The following is a 22,280-nucleotide window of genomic DNA, read 5'->3' on the forward strand; positions in this document are numbered from 1 at the left end:
CCACTGCACTGCCCTAAACCCTGAAACACCACCCCAAGCAAGACCCCCAACACTGCCCGAACACCAGTGCCCTAAACCCTGAAACACCACCCCCAGCAAGAGCCCCTACACTGCCCAAACAACAGTACACTGCCCTAAACCCTGAAACTCAAGCCCCAGCACAACCCCCTACACTACCCAAACACCACTGCACTATCCTAAACCCCAAATCTATCCCCAGCATGACCCCCTACACTACGCAAACAACACTGTACTACCCTAAACCATAAATCTACCCCAGCATGATCCCCTACACTACCCAAACACCACTGTACTACCCTAAACCCTAAATCTACACTCGGCACGACCCCTATACTACCCAAACACCACTGCACTACCCTAAACCCTAAAACACTACCCCAGCATGACCCCCTATACTACACCAACACCACTGCACTGCCCTAAACCCTGAAACACCACCCCCAGCAAGACCCCCTACACAGCCCAAACACCACTGCACTGCCCTAAACCCTAAAACACTACCCCCAGCAGGACCCCTACACTGCCCAAACACCACTGCTCTGCCCTAAACCCTGAAACACTACCCAGCATGTCCCCCTACATTGCCTGAACACAACTGCACTGCCCTAAACCCTGAAACACTAGCCCCAGCACGACCCCCTACACTGCCCGAACACCACTGCACTGTCCTAAACCCTGAAACACTAGCCCCAGCATGACCCCCTACAGTGCCCTAACAACACTGCACTACCCTAAACCCTGAAACACTAGCTCCAGCATTACCCCCTACACTGCCTGAACACCACTGCACTGCCCTAAACCCTGAAACACCAGCCCCAGCATGACCCCCTACACTGTCCGAACACCACTGCACTGCCCGAAACCCTGAAACACCAGACCCAGCACGACTCCCTACACTGCCCAAACACCACTGCACTGCCCTAAACCCTGAAACACTATCCCCAGCACGACCCCTACACTGCCCGAACACCACTGCACTGCCCTAAACCATGAAACACCACCCCCTGCACAACTCCCTACACTCCCTACACTGACTGAACACCACTGCACTGCCCTAAACTCTGAAACACCAGCCCCAGCATGACCTCCTACGCTGCCCGAACACCACAGCACTCCCCTAAACCCTAAAACACCACCCCCAGCACTACCCCCTACACTACCCAAATACCACTGCACTGCCCTAAACCCTAAAACACCACACCCAGCTTGACCCCTACACTAAACAAACACCACTGCCCTACCTTAAACCCTAAAACACCACCCCCAGCAGGACTCCCTGCACTACCCAAAAACCACTGCACTACCCTAAATAAGAAAACACAACCCCTTACAATACACAAACACCACTGCACTACCCTAAACCCTACAACACTAATCCCAGCACCACCCCCTACACTACCCAAAGACCACTGCACTATCCTAAACCCTAAAACACTACCCCCAGCATGACCCCCTACACTACCCAAACACCACTGCACTACCATAAACCCTAAAGCACTACCCCCTGCACAACCCCCTACACTACCCAAAGACCACTGCACTACCCTAAAGCCTAAAACACGACCCCTTAAACTACACAAACACTGCTGCACTACCCTAAACCCTAAAACACTACCCCCATCGTGACCCCCTACACTAAAAAAACACCACTGCACTACCCTAAACCCTAAAACACTACATCCAGCACGACCCCCTACCCTACCCAAACACCACTGCACTACCCTATGCTCAGTGCCATCACTGATGACATCTCAAAAGACATCACTGATCACATCATTCAGTGATTGTGAGTGTTTTCTAACCGTTTATGAGTGTCAAACATATACCAAGGTACAACAAAGGTACAACAAAAGTAAAAATAGTTTCCTGGGTATAATACTAATGAGTGATACTACTTCTAACATATATTATGTGAGTGGCTGTGTGCATCTGTGTGTATCTGTGTGTGAGTGATTGTCTGAGTGGTTGTATGGGTATGTGAGTTGCTGTATGGATATATGAGTGGATATATGTAGCTATGTGGGTGAGTGGCTGTTTGAGGGACTTTGTTGGTGAGTGAGTAGGCATATCAGTGGCTGTATGGGTGAGTGAGTGGCTATGTGAGTGGCTTAATGAGAGGTGTGTAAGTGACTGTATAGGTGAGTGAGTGAGTATGTGAACAGTTGTATAAATGAGTGGCTGTATGGGTGAGTGAGTAGCTGTTTAAGTGGGTATTTGGTTAAGTGAGTTGGGATGTGAGTGGCTGTATTGTAAAGTAAGTGTCTGTGTGAATGTATGTATGTGTGAGTGAATGGATGTGGGAATGCTTGTATAGATGTGTGAATGGGTATGTAAGTGTTTATCTGGGTGTGAGAGTGCTTGTATGCTTATACAAGTTTAATCTGAGCCTAACTATAACGTCCCGGTAACCTTTGTTTTTTTCAGTGAATATACATACACCAAGATGAGAGGACATTTCACTTGCTGAAGTGACTATGCGGTGTATGTACTTGAGTGCTCTTGTCAGATGAAATATGTAGGTAGCACCAAGTTACAAGTTTTCACCCACATTTTCCAACACTTATGTGCCATAGTCAATTCTGACTGAAGTTACCCAGTAGCACGACATTTCAAATCAGTTCATCAGAATAATTTAAACAACTTGAACTACTTTGTAATTGATGCGATACCTAAGACACCGAGTGAAGGTAATAGGGAAAGGAAATTTCGCTTATTGGAGTCTAAATATATTCTGTTACTTGACACTAAGATGCCCAATTGTCTAAACACAAGGGAGGACTTACATAATTTCTTGTAGTAGGAGGAACTGTATATTGGCATGGTTGTGTAGAGCATTTTTCAGAGCATTTGTAGGTTGATATGCATTTGTAGGTTTTAAGTGTTCTTTTCGCCTGTTTTTTTAACCATGTTTTTAACTTGTTTAACCGGCTGGTTTTACTGGGCTTTTATGAGGTTGTTTGCTAGGTTTTTATGATGGTTTTAAACTGCACTGGAGTCATACTCTCTGTCTCTGCAAAACTCCTTGTTAAAATCTGAATGCATAATGGATATGACCTTAGTATGTGCCCTATGTTTCTTCAATCATATAGTCTGCTGTTGCACTCGCACTTTATGAATCGAGATCTTCTATTATTATGAAGTATTTTCTATTTGCACCTTATATATTACCGCCCCATTTCATTGAATTTCTTACTAAACAAGGGGGTTTTGAGGTGAATTATTGCTGCTTATTTGCTATAGTTTGCACAATATTTATGAATTGTTTTATGGGTTTTATATTACTATTACTAGTTTGTAATTATTGCTCCCATTTACTGTGCATACATACATTGATTTGCAAATAATCAAGGTCTATGAACAATAAGGTGAGTGGGTCAGCAGCGATAATTTAACACATCATCAGAAATATTCTTATGGAAATAGAGGAAGTCAGCCATTGTTTCCCTTGATGGTTTTATTTATATTTTCAATAATTATCCCTTGTCTGTTATGCGATTGATGCCATTGTTTTTTGCATGTCAGTCTGGAACCACATACTATCATGACAGATTACTGGATATATTATGTATTTTAAAGTGTTTACTACCAATTGCCGAACTTTATCACTTGGTAAATAAAGGATCGATACTATTATTAGTATTTGGCATTAGGATGAGTGAAGGGTTTTTTATAACTGTATTTACTACCTCGTTGTATACAATATGAATTTACTTGTTGTACCTCTGAAGTATTTACAACAGGTATGTTTTCTAGTTCTATTGTAGTCTGTGTGGATTGACCGGAACTTCATATTCGTCACTATAAATTGTCACGATTCACCTCAGCATTTCATGTGATCAAGGCTGTGGAAATGCTGCCGAAACACGTCATGCTGTTTTATTTGCAATAATAGCACTTGAAGCAAATTCAGCTCTGATGGTGCGTACCTGATTTGTTGCAGAGGATTTGGTCATTTGGGAATGTTTTCTTCATATATATATATATATATATGTATATATATATATATATATATATATATATATATATATACATATATATATATATATATATATATATATATATATATTCACTGAAAAAACCATAGGTTTCACACACGTTATAGTTAGGAATTAGCATTTAAAAAACCTTGCAAATTCAGTGAAAAAACCATAGGTTTCACACATGTTATAGTTAGCTGGACATTTTACTGATAAAAAACCAATGAAATTCCCCCGTTATAGTTAGTGCAGGCAACTATAACTCACGCGACCGCAATCCTCTGCTGATGGTAATACTGTATTTAGACACTTATTTGCCCATGTCTTCTTCCATTAAATTTTACCTATACATATATTGCAAATATTTTTTTTTCATAAAGACACATATGTCATCAGCAGAGGATTGCGGTCGCGTGAGTTATAGTTGCCTGCACTAACTATAACGGGGGAATTTCATTGGTTTTTTATCAGTAAAATGTCCAGCTAACTATAAAATGTGTGAAACCTATGGTTTTTTCACTGAAGTTGCAAGGTTTTTTAAATGCTAATTCCTAACTATAACGTGTGTGAAACCTATGGTTTTTTCAGTGAATTTTTACGGTTTTGTAAATGCTAAGTTACTTTACGCCATTCGTGGCGTGCGCGCCCACTTAACGCAGTTCGTTCCGTGCGCGCACCGCGCGCCCACTTTACGCAGTTAGTGCCGTGCACGCACGGTGGGCACGCGGTGCGCTACGCGTACCGCGTGCCCACGTTACGCTGGATGGGCCATGTACGCACAATGCGCTTCGTGCACCGTGCGCACATGGAGGACATATTATGCGCTTCGTTGTGAAATGTAAGCTTTTAATTTTTCTTTTATTGTCTTATGCCATGCACAAATGGTGCACTTCGGGCACCATTTGCACACGGGGTGGGGTAAGTGTGGATAATTTTTTTTTTTAAAGAATTTTTACCGTACGCGTACGGTAAGTGTAATCGGCGATTTTTCGAAAAAAATTAAAAATGAATTTTTGGTCTTGGGGGTTCTTTGTGGACACATTGACCAAGGCTAGGTGGTTAGGAGCTGTCTAAACAGTCCCTTTACATGTTTTTTGCCTTTGTTTTTCCTCCCCCCCTCAGAGTGCGAGAGAGAAAATGGCGGCCGCCGCTTCCTGGTTTCAAATGATTCAAATGTTTACTAAGATCTAACAGCCAATCAGAATCGCGCTTGCGCACGGCACCGTACGCGTACGGTAAGCTTACCGTAAGCGCACGGTAAGCGCACGGTAAGCTGGCTCAGATATATATATTGATTTAAATGCTATTTTCTCAGGACCTACTGAACAGATTTACACCAGACCTACAAAAGGCACGTCCTTGACCTGAGGACTACCTCTCTGCCAAATTTCAATTAACTCTGTTCAGCCGTTCGGGCTGTAGCTGTGTCTAAAGGTCCTATGGAAAAATGCATGGGAAAAACGCGTTTTGGGACCCCCCTTTTTTCTCAGCCCCCGCTTGACAAATCCCCCCGAGACTTTCAGAGTAGGAGCGGAGCATAGCGCCCCACCTATTTTGAAAATTTCGCGAGGATTCGTCGACCGGCACCAAAGTTATTCCAAATAGAATGTTGCGGATTTCCTATGGAAACAGGGTCCTAACTATAACTATCTACTGGCGACCGCCAGTAGATAATATATATATATATATATATATATATATATATATATATATATATATATATATATATATATATATATATATATATATTCACTGAAAAAACGATAGGTTTCACACATGTTATAGTTAGTGGAAATTTTACTGATAAAAAACCAATGAAATTGCCCCGTTATAGTTAGTGCAGGCAACTATAACTCACGCGACCACAATCCTCTGCTGATGCTAATACTGTATTTAGACACTTATTTGCCCATGTCTTCTTCCATACATTTTTAGCTATACATATATTACAAATATTTTTTTTTCATAAAGACACATATGTCATCAGCAGAGGATTGCGGTCGCGTGAGTTATAGTTGCCTGCACTAACTATAACGGGGCAATTTCATTGGTTTTTTATCAGTAAAATTTCCACTAACTATAACATGTGTGAAACCTATGTTTTTTTCAGTGAATTTGCAAGGTTTTTTAAATGCTAATTCCTAACTATAACGTGTGTGAAACCTATGGTTTTTTCAGTGAATTAGTACGGTTTTTTAAATGCTAAGTTTTTTTCCCTTATAATAAGCCCTGTACATTTGGTGGCCTACGGCCACCAAAAGCACAGGGGGTGGGGTAAGTGTGGATAGTGTTTTTTTCAATTGTAATAAGCCCAGCACATTTGGTGGCCTTTGGCCACCAAAAGCACAGGGGGTGGGGTAAGTGTGGATAGTGTTTTTTTTATTTTTATTTTTTTACCGTACGCTTACGGTAAGCGTACGGTAAGCGTACCCCGCGAAATTGCCGAAAAAAAAATAAAACCGTTTTTGCACTTGGGGGATGTTTGGGGACTCCCTCAACATGACTATGTGGGAGGGAGTTGTCAAAACAGCCCCGTAACATGTTTTTGGCCATCATGTTTGATAAACAACACTCAGTGCGAGAGACAAAATGGCGGCCGCCGCTTCCTGGTTTCGGCCGATTCGAATGTTTACTAAGATCTAAGAGCCAATCAGAATCGCGCTCGCGCACGCTACCGTACGCTTACCGTAAGCGTACGGTAAGCGTACCGTAAGCTGGCTCAGATATATATATTGATTTAAAGGCTATTTTCTCAGAATCTACTGAACAGATTTACACCAAACCTACAAAAGGCACTTCCTTGACCTAGGGACTACCTCTCTGCCAAATTTTGAGTAATTCTGTTCAGCCGTTCGGGCTGTAGCTCGTTCTAAAGGTCCTATGGAAAAATGCATGGGAAAAACGCGTTTTGGGACCCCCCTTTTATCTCAGCCCCCGCTTGACGAATCCCCCCGAGACTTTCAGGGTAGGAGCGGAGCGTAGCGCCCCACCTATTTTGAGAAATTCGCGAGGATTCGTCGACCGGCGCCAAAGTTATTCAAAATAGAATGTTGAGGTTTTCCTATGGAAACGTGGTCCTAACTATAACTACCTACTGGCTACCGCCAGTAGGTAATATATATATATATATATATATATATATATATATTGCCCTCCAGCTTAAAAATGCACTCCAATGACCTTTGATTCCACGGGTAGAGGCAGGGTCTGCATGCCGCTTGTAGCAGCGATCTTTTTCTCTGCTTAAGTTCTTAACGCCTGACGCGTTTCAGTGCTTCCGCACTTCCTCAGAGGCGTGACGAATATCATCCACATGTCCCTCCATTTGAATATCAATCCACCAATGGGCGGCTCAGATGAGCCAGATGGAATTCTGGGGCATGTAGTTTTTGAGCCCTCCAATGGGCTGTAGCACACTTGTCCTGCTCGTCATCCCTACTAGGAAGTTCCCACTATGAGCTCCATTGTATATAGAGCCCACTGGCCCCCATGCAATTGTGGGGTGGTGCATTTTCTACGGAGAGGCTGCCGCAATGTATAAACGCTCCCAGTTGCCCTCCAGCTTAAAAATGCACTCCAACGACCTTTGATTCCACGGGTAGAGGCAGGGTCTGCATGCCGCTTGTAGCAGCGATCTTTTTCTCTGCTTAAGTTCTTAACGCCTGACGCATTTCAGTGCTTCCGCACTTCCTCAGAGGCGTGACGAATATCATCCACATGTCCCTCCATTTGAATATCAATCCACCAATGGGCGGCTCAGATGAGCCAGATGGAATTCTGGGGCATGTAGTTTTCGAGCCCTCCAATGGGCTGTAGCACACTTGTCCTGCTCGTCATCCCTACTAGGAAGTTCCCACTATGAGCTCCATTGTATATAGAGCCCACTGGCCCCCATGCAATTGTGGGGTGGTGCATTTTCTACGGCGAGGCTGCCGCAATGTATAAACGCTCCAAGTTGCCCTCCAGCTTAAAAATGCACTCCAACGACCTTTGATTCCACGGGTAGAGGCAGGGTCTGCATGCCGCTTGTAGCAGCGATCTTTTTCTCTGCTTAAGTTCTTAACGCCTGACGCGTTTCAGTGCTTCCGCACTTCCTCAGAGGCGTGACGAATATCATCCACATGTCCCTCCATTTGAATATCAATCCACCAATGGGCGGCTCAGATGAGCCAGATGGAATTCTGGGGCATGTAGTTTTCGAGCCCTCCAATGGGCTGTAGCACACTTGTCCTGCTCGTCATCCCTACTAGGAATTTCCCACTATGAGCTCCATTGTATATAGAGCCCACTGGCCCCCATGCAATTGTGGGGTGGTGCATTTTCTACGGCGATGCTGCCGCAATGTATAAATGCTCCAAGTTGCCCTCCAGCTTAAAAATGCACTCCAACGACCTTTGATTCCACGGGTAGAGGCAGGGTCTGCATGCCGCTTGTAGCAGCGATCTTTTTCTCTGCTTAAGTTCTTAACGCCTGACGCGTTTCAGTGCTTCCGCACTTCCTCAGAGGCGTGACGAATATCATCCACATGTCCCTCCATTTGAATATCAATCCACCAATGGGCGGCTCAGATGAGCCAGATGGAATTCTGGGGCATGTAGTTTTCGAGCCCTCCAATGGGCTGTAGCACACTTGTCCTGCTCGTCATACCCTACTAGGAAGTTCCCACTATGAGCTCCATTGTATATAGAGCCCACTGGCCCCCATGCAATTGTGGGGTGCTGCATTTTCTACGGCGAGGCTCTATATTCAAATGGAGGGACATGTGGATGATATTCGTCACGCCTCTGAGGAAGTGCGTAAACCAAGTATTACTTACAAAAAAGCACAATCGATCCAAGACAAAATTGTGCATAGCCACTTCACAGGAATAAAAAAGAAATCCTGGCTCACGGTTCATCAAAAAGGCTTCAAGAAATGCGAAAAATGTAAAGCTTGCAAGATTGGAGCAAATAAGAAAGAAATCATGGATCCAAAAGGAAACAAATATACAATAAAAGAAAGAATCAACTGTGAAAGCACATACGCTGTGTATATTTTGGAATGCAATTGCGGAAGTAGATATATTGGAAGCACAATATGTCAATTAAAAAAGAGAATATTGGAACACATCCGTGAAATCCAAAATGATGATCAAACATATGCCATGACAAAACATATGAAATTACATCAAGAATATGGATGGCAACAAATGAAATACTGGGGACTCACAACAATCCCCATAAATGAAAGAGGAGGTGACAGAACTAAAAAACTAAGACAATTGGAATCAAAAATGATAATCAGATTTCAAACTAAACAGCCAAAAGGATTGAACGGTGAATATTGACTCCATGTACATTTGTAAATAACCTGCTTGTGAAAAAAGAGAAAAATGTCCGAATCGTCAGAGACTCAAAGCTTTCTTAGAGAAGAAATTGTGCACTTATTTGACAATGTACTAAGTGCAGTTATATGATGCTAAAAATCATGTAATCTACTGTAATAGAGTACTTAGCCATTACTAAACATAAACAAATATATACAGATGATGTATACAAAAAAAGAAAATGGTTCACTACCATGGAATTGTAAATATGAACACCAAATGCACTGCAAATAGAGTCACTTTTACTATTTGAACCACGTTTCCCATAACGTACCATAATGGCTGTATGGGCAGTTGTGTATATACAGACATTACTTGTGGAACACAGCTAACCGTGAGCAAGACCAGAGTGGTCGAAACGCGTTGGTTTGGTTTTGACACACAGAGTGTCTTGATCATCGTGTGATCGAGACACTCTGTGTGTCGAAACTCGTAGCGATTGTTTGGAATAAATACCTGTGGATGTAATGGACTCCTGAGTGTGCATCGTTATTTGAAGGAACTTTTTGATACTCATTTACCGGCTTGGGTTTCTGCCGGTCGACGCATCACCTGGCGAAGCGACTGATCTCGGAAGGACCCGTATTTCTCTTGGTATATATATATCGTCATGTGATCAAGGCTCAGGCGAGCCGAAACGCGTTATGGCGACAGAGAAATAAAGACTATTTGCACTACAAGTTGGGTCCGTGCCTCTCTCTTCTGGAGAATCGTAAGCGGGGAAAAGCTACGGAGGATTAAGCGTGATATATATATATATATATATATATTCACTGAAAAAACCATGGGTTTCACTCACGTTATAGTTAGGAATTAGCATTTAAAAAACCTTGCAAATTCACTGAAAAAACCATGGGTTTCACACACGTTATAGTTAGGAATTAGCATTTAAAAAACCTTAGAAATTCAATGAAAAAACCAAAGGTTTCACACATGTTATAGTTAGCTGGACATTTCACTCGTAAAAAACCATTGAAATTCCCCCGTTATAGTTAGTTCAGCTAACTATAACTCGCGCGCCCGCAATGCACTACTGATGACGTCACATATTACAACACTCATGACATGGTCACTGATATCACTCATGACATCACTGATGACATCTCAAATGACATCACTGATGACATCACTGATGACATCATCCTTGTGATAGAGTGGCAGACCTCCTCTTCCCCTAATATAACCATTGAAACACACATTCAAAAATCGAGACTCAAATTTACAAAACAATGCACATACCAATACCAGTTAAAACAACCTCTTCAGTAAGTCTAAGATCCACATACACATCCACTCATTTACCAACAGTTCTATACAGTCACTCATACATGTACTCACTCATCATATGTACTCATACACCTGTACATCCTGTTACACAATGCCACTCATCCATAGAGTTACTCACACACATAGTCACTCATGCTAATAAAGAATCAAACATCCATTTACTTGCATATACAGTTATACACACACCACCACACTTACTTCTACAGAAACTTACATATACTTACTCTTTTAAACAATAACTTATAGAAACACATACTTATTCATACAGGAACTCTTCCAATCACTCACTCTCACATATACTCACTTATATACACCAATAGTCACATATACTAGTTTAAAACATATGTAGTTACCCATAAAGACACTATAGAGACAGTCATTCACTCACTAACACACCCATGCACACACTCATCCACCCATACAGTCCTGCACACATGCTGTATTCAACACATACAAACAGTGAGTCACTCATTCATGCACCTATGCACTAAGTAATACCCCCCACCGAACCATACAGAAACTCAGACACTCATAGTGATAAAAAACCAACTAATAACCTATATAGACACTCATGTAGCTACTCACCAACCCATGCAGCCACTTATACACAAAGTAAGAAACTGATACAGATATTTAAATATTTAAAGATTACTCAGTAAGCCATGTATTCACTATGATACACTTAAACAGTCAGTTACACACATTTTTTTTTAAAAAAAGCATCCATTTAGACACTTATATACCCATTTATTCTTCCTTTGACCTTGAGATATACATAAATATAAAAAATATTTAATTTTCAGAAAAACACACAATCACTGGATGATGTCATCAGTGATGTAATCAGTGATGTCATTTGAGATGTCATCAGTGATGTCATGAGTGATGTCAGTGACCATGTCATGAGTGATGTAAAATGTGACGTCATCAGTAGTGCATTGCGGGCGCGCGAGTTATAGTTAGCTGAACTAACTATAACGGGGGAATTTCAATGGTTTTTTACGAGTGAAATGTCCAGCTAACTATAACATGTGTGAAACCTTTGGTTTTTTCATTGAATTTCTAAGGTTTTTTAAATGCTAATTCCTAACTATAACGTGTGTGAAACCCATGGTTTTTTCAGTGAATTTGCAAGGTTTTTTAAATGCTAATTCCTAACTATAACGTGAGTGAAACCCATGGTTTTTTCAGTGAATTTGCAAGGTTTTTTAAATGCTAATTTTTTTTTTTTTTTGTTTGTTTTTTACATATTTTTATTTTAATTTTCTATCCTTTTTTAAAGACTATGGTTAAATTTTAAAAATTCTACAATATGTTTTTTTTAAAATAAACAGGTAAGATTTATTAGTATAACTTTTTTTTTTTGTTTTTTTTGTTTTTCCTTTTTTTTTTTTTTTACGTGCGCGTACGGTAAGCGCACGTCTTGCTTTAATTACGTTAGATTTCTACGCTGTTTGCGTTTATTTACGCAATTTGCGTAGACGCACGTCACGCGCGCCCAGCGTGTAACGCGTACGCTGCACGCGCACGTTACGCGGAAGTGAAGGGGCGTGCCTGTTGTGCGCATGTGCGCGTGCGCGTTTCTTTTTTACGCGCAATCCAAAATTTAAATTGTGCAGATGTTACCGATTTTTTCATTAAAAAATGGATAAATTCCACATTACAATTGGTTACCTTTCCATTAGGCCAAATGATAATTTGTAAAATCTTTTTATTTGTAAATTCCAATGGTAATCCAATAAAATGGTAAAATTGTTTTGTCCAGATGTTGCCAAATCTCTCTAAAATTTAGGTTTCAGGAAGATTAGATAGGAATTTGCTAAATCAAAAGGCAAACGTTGCTTAAAAAACAATTGGGAATCATTACACAGTGTCCAGCCTTTTTCACATTTAAGATAAACTGTGTAATGACCAGAAGTTACAGTAGGTCCATCATGGAAAATTATTGCAACTGTTACAAAAGTTTTTCCTGAAATTGATAATTGCTGTCCTGTAAACTTTTTTATTAAAGTATCTAATTTTGAACCATCAGCTTTACAGCGTTGCATCATTAAAATTACATACTGACCGTATTCCTTTAAAATTAACGTTGAAAACATGTCAGATTGACACTCACTGCATTCCATGCTATGATTAGCATCTTTAACTAATTTAGCAAAAGTGACTGTTTTACTTTCTGGCAATGTTAAATAAATAAACCTTTCAGAATCAACATTAGAGCCACATATATTATAACAGTTTTCACAACTATGTTCCCATTTATAAGAGAGACCAAATAAATTTTCAATGGGAACCCCTTCTTCTTCCAGTACCTGAAGAAAATACATCAAGAATTCCTGTGCGTCTTGCTGTACATTTTGAGAAAACTGTGTTCGTCCTGAACATACATCTAAAAGTTTTCTAATTTCAGTAGCACTTTCTATTTGAGTTTTATCATTACTCAGCTTTTGAAAAAGGAGACTCAACTCAGAACAGAATCTTTTTCCCTGATTTACTATTATCTGCTCTTGCACACTATCCAGATAAAATGCAACATTCAGCACTACATTAGCGTAGCAGTTGACACCAGAGCTCGTTTCAAAATGACATCCTACAACCTGTTCTTCATTTTCCTTTTTCTTTTTGCTTGCAATTACATCACTCCTCTTTTTTTTCCTCCTCTCTACATCTTCATTACAGATATTCTCATTTCTCCTTTTACGAGAAACTACACGTTTCTCCAACACAGGATACTGACCTAAATGAGGGGCATAGGTTCTTCTTAATCTATTATACTCCTTTACAAAGTTTGCATCAGCACTAACTTTTGAGTCATCAAAGTCTATCATGAATAAACCTGATAATGTTTTCACTCCTGACAAAGCAACATATGCCATACCTTCTTTGAACACAGTTGAACCAATGTTCACAAATGCACAATCTACAGTCAATCCTTGAGACTTGTGAATAGTTACAGCATATGCTAGAGAAAACGGAAACTGCTTCCTACGTACATATAAGTCTTTCAAAAGCATGAAACGAACTGAACAACGACAAATGTCTTTAACTTCTTCTATCTGATCAAATTTTATTTTTAGACATTCAATTCCATCTTTTTTCTGATAATTAATAAAAACCACAACTCTTCCCATAGCTCCATTAACTAAACCTTTTTCAACATCCAAATTTCTCCTTAAAAATACTCTACAGTTCATGCAAACATATAGATTTTTTTCCTAATCCAGCTGTTTTGGAAATATTCTTCTCTAGTGAACCCAATTTATTTTTCAGTGTGCCTGTTAATGTAACAGTAATTCTTCCATCCTCATTTTTGTCCACTGCTTCCAATTTCCTGATATCTTTCTTTTCCAATTTCAAAAGCTCCTCATTGAATATTGAGCATTCACGTAGAGTTGGCATTAAGCAGATGACACTTTTCTTTTCTGCAATGTTCTTGTATATCTTCTCTGCAACTATTTCTTCCTTTGGAAATAAATTATGTAGCAGCCGACTCTGTAATGCTTTCGTGCCAGCTTCAGTGAGTAGTCCAATTCTGATATCTTTCAGAATACTTCCATATTCTTCATCGTTTGCTTGCCTCATATTGGTAGTAAGTTCCTTGTACTCAAAGAAGGACCAAATATTTGCATTACCGATGCTTCCCAATGACTTCTTTGTGTCTTCATGTGTCACAGTATTAAACACTGGTTGTCCTTTAACTGGAGTAAGCTGTAGAAGATCCCCAAAAACTATGACATGTTTTCCTCCAAATAACACGTCATAGTCTGTCTTCAGAATTTGCTGCATTCTTAAATGCACAAAGGCAATTATTAAGTTTGATACCATGCTCACCTCATCAATAATGAGAACTTGCATCTTCTTCAATACTCTTGAAACTTCCAAGCATGCTTCTCCAGTTAGTTTGTTGTATTGTATTTTGTTCTCATGCTCCACTGGTAACATTAGCAAACGATGTAAAGTGATTCCTTTTATGTTATATGCTGCTAACCCAGTTGGAGCAGTAACCACACAAGACAAAGTAGAATCCGTTTTTTGCTGTAGGTAGCTTCTGATGACTTTTATAAGGAAACTTTTTCCAGTTCCAGCTTGTCCGCTTACATACATCCTGATTGGATGAAATGATGTGCATGAGCACTCTTTTTTTTCATGTAGAAATCCGTGATCAATTTTGTTTCTGATCTCTTCATAAATTTGTTGCTGCTCTTCGTTCAGTTGTCTTTCCAAATTTTGTAAGTCTATAAATTCTTCTTGAGCTTGATTCATAGCCGTTTCCACTTCATTCATGGCTATTGATGCTTCGTTTTCAACGATTGGTTGTCCTAGGGGATCTTGACTGAGTGTTCCTGAACTTTGGCTGTCCTGAGAACTGTCTCTAGCTATTTCTGCTGCAATTGTAGTTTCCTGTTCAATTTCTTCATTTAACATTTGCAGATAAGTTGAGAATGTACTGCATTGTATGCTGTCTTTGCAAGCATTAAATGAATCTTCATAGCTTTGAAATTCTCCCAGTAGTTCATCCTCTGTACGCCATAGTTTAAACAGCTGTAAAAGAGCCAAGTAGTAAAATTCCTTTTTGTCAGTAGTGTCGCAACTCAGCTTCCTGTGATTAATCAAACTTCCTTTTGTTTGCTTCACCAAACATCCTTCCTCACCAATGACTTTATATTTTCCATTGTTGATGTCTTCTGTGGCTTTCCGTGAATAAATGTAGTTCTGCAGCACTTCATAGAGACACATGTTCTCCAGATGATGACTTCTCTTGGGATAATATGTGTCCAACATGTTTGATTTCAAAATATCTGTACTTTCTGGGTCCTTCTCGGCCAAATATTCTATTTCTCCAACAGATTTCAGTACCCGATTTCTCATTGCTGCAAGGCCTAAACTTGCCCAAATTCTTCTTCTTGATTTCGAGTAGAGACTTGCAGAAGATAACCTATCTGAACATTCGTAGGATCCAATTTCTCGATGCGATAACATCTTCAAACTGAAACTGTACAGCTTCTTACTGACAGTCTTCTCGTGAGAAATATCTTCCCACATTTCCTTCAATTCTGTTTTTTCTGATTTCGTAATGTAAGACGTTACATATCGAGCAACAGCAATGGAATTGTCAGCTACATACTGTATATCCATGTTAGCATTCCACATGGATAAAATGACTGGGTTGTAGTCATTTATATTTTTTGATTCTTCTTTTCTTTTAAGGTTGTAGGTATTCTTAGGTTATTTTCTTGTGATAGTATGTCTAGGGGGGGAGCTGCCAGAATCAAACTTACCTGCAGAGTCACGCCACGCCATTGCCGCCATTGCCGCCACCGCCAAGGGTCCAAGGGTCAACAGCATCTTCCGCGTCGCCGCCCCGGGACTGCAACTCCCGGCAGCCTCAGCGGCGGCGCGTCGAGGTGACACGGAGCAAGCGCCAGGAGGCGCATAAATTGCTGAGGGACCGGCGGAGCGGGGGGGAGCTGCCAGAATCAAACTTACCTGCAGAGTCACGCCACGCCACGCCATTGCCGCCATTGCCGCCACCGCCAAGGGTCCAAGGGTCAACAGCATCTTCCGCGTCGCCGCCCCGGGACTGCAACTCCCGGCAGCCTCAGCGGCGGCGCGTCGAGGTGACACGGAGCAAGCGCCAGGAGGCGCATAAATTGCTGAGGGACCGGCGGAGCGGGGGGGAGCTGCCAGAATCAAACTTACCTGCAGAGTCACGCCACGCCACGCCATTGCCGCCATTGCCGCCACCGCCAAGGGTCCAAGGGTCAACAGCATCTTCCGCGTCGCCGCCCCGGGACTGCAACTCCCGGCAGCCTCAGCGGCGGCGCGTCGAGGTGACACGGAGCAAGCGCCAGGAGGCGCATAAATTGCTGAGGGACCCGCTTCGCGGGACGCGTGCGGGACGCGCCGGGCTAAGCCCGGGCAAAGGGCGGGCCGTCTGTGGCCGTCAGGGGCCAAAGGAGGCCGGGCCGGGCCACCCCCCTTGATTTTTACCACAGGTATTTAGCTGCATGCATAAATCTACGTGTTGAACTGTATATTCTGAGTAAACAATGGGGAAAACTACACGGATGGCTACCCGCTCATCTGTTAAAACTAAAGTCCCTGCAAAGACTCCTCTCCCAAGTCTAACAGCAATAGACAGGATGCTGCAAAAAACAATTGGAGTCGTCGCCAATGCTATTGAGAGCACTGAGAGGCGGCTATCACTACCTCCTAGTCTTTGTTTGTTAGCGCAACATCAACAGGATATAGAGGATCGTTCTAATGCCATGCTGAGTATGCAATTGTCGCAAGAATCTATATTAATGGCCTCTTATGCGGACTTCCCGGTCAAGGACCCGATTTGTGTTGTAACTTCACAAAGTTCACCTCCTGAGGAGTTTATGAATCGAGACAATAGGTTGTCTCTAACTCCTAGATTAGAATTAAGTGAGGGACAATCTAATACGAATAATGTCTCCAATCATAGGGAGGAGATAATTATCTGTGAGAATGAAGATACAAACTCCACGGGTTCGAAAATTGGTGTAACCTCCCTGCAGGAGGTTCAGGATAGTAGACCGAAGACAAAAGTGGCACAGATTGTGCGTAAGAAAGGGAAATCAAAAGGGAAAAATAGGAAATCTGCTTTACCCCCTCGCCAAGAGAATGGAGCTAAAAGAAAGCCACAAAGTAGTATTGAAGAAAACTCCACTGTACAAGAAGCCATTACACTGAGTGATTTGGTAGATTTTATGTTGAAAATAGAGCAGGTAATGAAGTCCCTGATACTGCCAGTGGTAGGAAGATTAAAGTCCCTCTTTGATAAAATTGAGGGCTTAGAAAAGCAAGGGGTAGGCATTGTAGAATCTTTGGAAAAGCATGGCGCACTGAGTAAATCTCAAATTGCAGTAAGCACTCCTAGTGCAGATGATGTTGCTATTAATGTACCGCATACATCAGCAGCGGTGACTCTATCTGAAAGGAGTAAGAAGGATGATGCACCCCTTATTATATCTAGGGGGGAAACATGTCGAATAAAATAGTTACTGGTGAAAAAAGAATTGAAAAAGAGAAAGGTAAGGGATATGGAGAAAAGGAGGGAATGATAAACCAAAACATTGATGAACAGAATGATAAGGTTAAGAAAATCCATATTGACCTCCCTCCACAGTCATTACCCTATACAGTAGTGTTAACCGGGGTACCAGAATTGAGTGACGGAAAGATAGAAAATTATCAGGAACTCAAGAATAAGGTAATTTACTGGCTGAATCACAATAGGCCATTGCCTGGACAAACTCGTGTAGAAATTTTAAATGTTAGGAGGGTACACTGGATTGGACAAAGGCATAAAGATATCCAAGGAGATTGCATTATCATAAACTTGAGGGACAGAAGAGCTGTGAGTTACATTTGTCAATGGGAACCAAACTATAATATTGGCAGAATTCACACTCTAGATTTAACCTATTTTTACCCGTTAATGGATCTAAGGAGTGAAAATATATGGTATTCTCGGAATCATGGGTACAGACATAGAGATAACGTTAGTCCAAATTTTACAATCCCTTTAGCAAATAGATTTCAGAGCCTGCAGGGGTTAGAAGATATTGACTGACTCAAGGGAGATAACAGACACACTGATTTGAATATCCCCAAAAGGTATCAGACAAGGGACCAAGGGCTTCGGAATACCCCTACCGAAACAGAGACAGCTAAGGTGGTCCCTATTAGTGATAGTTCACAAATTGAGGTATTCCGGGGTGAGGAAATGCCTCTTGATAGTAGTAACAATCTAGATGATGATCAACCTAGCGGGGAAGTTTGGTCCCTTATGAGTTGGAACATTGCAGGACTAAGGTCTAAAGTGGGTAATGAAAATTGGGAAAAAATGGTAGGCGATTCTGATGTAATTAGCATCCAGGAAACTTGGACAACTGAACCCATACATATTAATGGATTTAAAACATTTTTTTCCCCAGCGGTTAGTTCAGTTTATGGTAGGGCCAAAGGAGGTTTGTGTACGTATGTTTCGAACCTCCTAGTAGGAGTTAAAACTGAGTTCGTTTTTAATAATGTATATTATCATATTATAAAGATCACAGTTAACAAGGGGTTTTCCATAATTTTGATTAATTTTTATGATAACATCCAAGGTGAAGACCCAAGGGATGTTTTTAGACTATTAGGTAGTAACATCACTTTGGCAGCTAGGGGGAGGTCAGAGGATTACTGTATTATTTGGGTAGGAGACTTTAATTGCCAAATATGCAGGAGTGGCGAGAATGGGCTGTGTGGGATACAACTGGAGAGAGACAAAGGCTCTAGTCATTTTGAGCACACTGTATGAGGGGATTGTTTAAATGAAATAATATTTGAAAATGATCTGGACTTTGTAAATAAGTTGATCACTCCGGAAATCCCCTTTTTACCAACGTTCAATGGCAGAGGGGCAAATACAACTATTGATTATGCCCTAATGACCTCCAGACATAGGGACATGATCTGGAAATACGGAATTTTGGATTGCCCACTTAGTGATCATTTTCCATTAAGTTTTAAAATAACCATGGGATGTAAGAACTATCGTGGTAGGACCAAATCTAAAGTGATAATAGATGATATCGCTATGGTCCGAAAAAATGGTTATGCTCTGAAGTGGACAAAAATTTGCCCCGTAGAATTTCAGGAGAAATTAATTATAAGCATGTTGCCAGAATTTTATGTATGTACAGATGTAAATGCCAAAAATATAGATTTTATTAGTAATTTTACATCAATCACTGCTCAAATAAGAAAGTTATTGTGGGTTGACTCTAAAGGAACGAACACAAGGAAGAAGAGGTGGTTTGATACTGAATGTACGAAGGCGTATAAAAGTTTAAAATATGCTATACATGCTACTGAGAAGGATGTTGACCTAATCAGGAAGTGTAGGAGTGTCTATAAGCAGACCCTTAAAAACAGGAAAAATGCACTAAAAGTAGAAGCATGGGATGCTTTATGTGACGCCTCGTTAAGTAAAGATTCCGCCTCTTTCTGGCGAGTTGTCAATGCCCCCTTTTTAAATTTTAGTGACACGGACCCACTAGATGTAGCAATCACTGAGAATGAGTGGGCCGAGCATTTCACTAATTTGTACTCCATTGTACAGGATCATATTGTTAGTACCCATGATGATAGTTACCTGAGAGATCATGTACAGAGGAGTATCCAACTCGAACCTAAAATAACAATAACAGAGGTGCAGAAATGTATTGATGCAAGTTTGGCAGGGAAAGCACCAGGCCCCGATGGAGTCCCTGTTGATATATTCAAAAACAACAAGGAACTCTGGGTACCAATCCTCACACGTATGTTTAATGCCACTCTGAAAGAGGGCCTCCTGCCATCGTGGTGTGAATCCCTGATAGTCCCAATTTTTAAAAAGGGCGATCGTGAAAACTGCAAGTGTTACCGCCCAATATCACTCCTGGACTCTACTATTAAAATTCTAGGAAGGGTAATCTTAGATAGGCTACATATATGGGCTAATGAAGCAAATATTTTAAGTGACTTGCAGTACGGTTTTAGGAAAGGTCTTGGTACAATTGAACAGTGTTTGAATTTGCATATTTTAATTGAAAAATATACCAAAGTGAAAGAGGGACGAATGTTTTTAACTTTTGTAGATCTTACCTCAGCATTCGACTCAGTAACACACTGTAAACTTTGGTTAGTAATGGACAAACTGGGTGTGGATAAGCAGATTATTGACTTCCTGAGAGACCTTTATGCAGGAGCAACGGCCCGAGTAAGATATGGGAAAAATGGTGAATGCACTAGACCATTTGCAATCAGAAGGGGTGTAAGACAGGGCTGTGTCCTGGCGCCGTTTCTCTTTACACTTTATATTAATAACGTGGAAAAGACTCTGATAACAGAGTGTAGGGATGTACCAATGGTAGAAAATAGATCAATCCCAATTCTGTTATATGCAGATGATGCGGTACTAATGGCTAGAACACCGCAGGCCATGCAAAGAGTAGTCACTTCCTTTTCTGATTTTATGAACCAGCTAGATTTAACCATAAATTGTTCTAAGACATTCACCATGCACTGTGGGGCGGGTGCACAGAGGAAGAAAAAAGCAATTTATATTGGAACCATCCCAGTTGAGGACACTCTAACATTTCCTTATCTAGGAGTCTTAATTGATAGCTCTGGGCTATGGAACAATACTATTAAGACAAGGAAATTGTTGTACTGTAAATCTATTATGGCTTTAAAAATTTTTAGCCGGAAAATAGGGAAGAAACCAATCAAAGAAATGTTGACTGTTTACAAAGCAACTTGTGTAGCAATTGCCACTTATGGAGCAGGCTTATGGGGATATGCCAATGTCAGCACATTACAAGTTGTTGAAAACAATTTTATGAAATATCTCCTGGCCGTCCCACAGAGTGTGTCAACATACTCTTGCCATAATGAACTAGGGGAAACATACTTAGAAGACACAATAAAAACTGCACCAGTTCTTTTATGGCATAGAATATGGACCGTAGATGAATCTGGTTTAAACAGAATGATTATGAGAAATGCAATGGGTCTAGAGAAGTGTGGGAAAATTAGATGGTTGCACTATATCAATAATTTTCTCACGCTATTAGGTCTAGGGGATTATTTTACTGATCCTCTTTCTCTTTGTAATATTTCGAGGAAGTGTTTAAAAGATAAATGTATGACCTATTTGCAAGAGACCAGAGTAAAAACTGAATTTAAGAAAACTACAGTAGTAGCTCACGAGCAAATTATAACCTGCTATAGTTTACAGCCATATCTAAAGCTACAAATGAGTGATTATGAAAGGTTTTTATTGATACGTTTTAGATTTAACCTATTATTTAGAGCACTCAGCTTTCCAAATATGAATAATTGGTCAAAAATCATGAGTAAATGCCCCTGTGATGATTCATCAGTGCAATCTGACATGCATATACTTTTCTTTTGTAAATTTTATACTAGACCAAGACAAATGTTTGTTGTACCTTTGCTAAAAATGATGGAAATTAATCGCTGTCGCCCTGCTTTTTTAGCTGTACAGAAATTGGACAATATTTTAACTGTCGTATTTATTTCCTCATTCCTGAAAAATGTTTTTAAATTGCGGAAAACAATTGAGATCTGAACTTACTCGGTTTTTATCATATGTGGCCCTATGTAATTTTCTATAAATGTGATTTTGTTTTTGTACTTTTATGGTTATTGTGGTATTAATAACCGAATAAAGAATAACTTGACTTGACTGGGTTGTAGTCATTTATATTTTTTGATTCTTCTTTTCTTTTAAGGTTGTAGGTATTCTTAGGTTATTTTCTTGTGATAGTATGTCTCACAGATGGCATAAAACTGTTTACTCTTCCATTTGAAAGAACAGGTCTAGGAAATCCAAATCGACATTTAGTGTAGTATTTATCTTTGCTCTTGTATTTCCGTCGACAGTATTTTCCACACCGATGACTTTGGAAACGTAAAACTTGCTCCTTTAACTTTTTCTCTTCTGTGTTTTTTGGTATAGCACATGTTGCATATTCTTCAATGTAAGATAACACTGCTTCATCAGCATCTGTTCCAAACTTTGGGGCATCCTTGATCCACAACAGCATATG

Source organism: Triturus cristatus, chromosome 8 (assembly GCF_964204655.1).
Source record: "Triturus cristatus chromosome 8, aTriCri1.1, whole genome shotgun sequence".
Classification (NCBI taxonomy): Eukaryota; Metazoa; Chordata; class Amphibia; order Caudata; family Salamandridae; genus Triturus; species Triturus cristatus.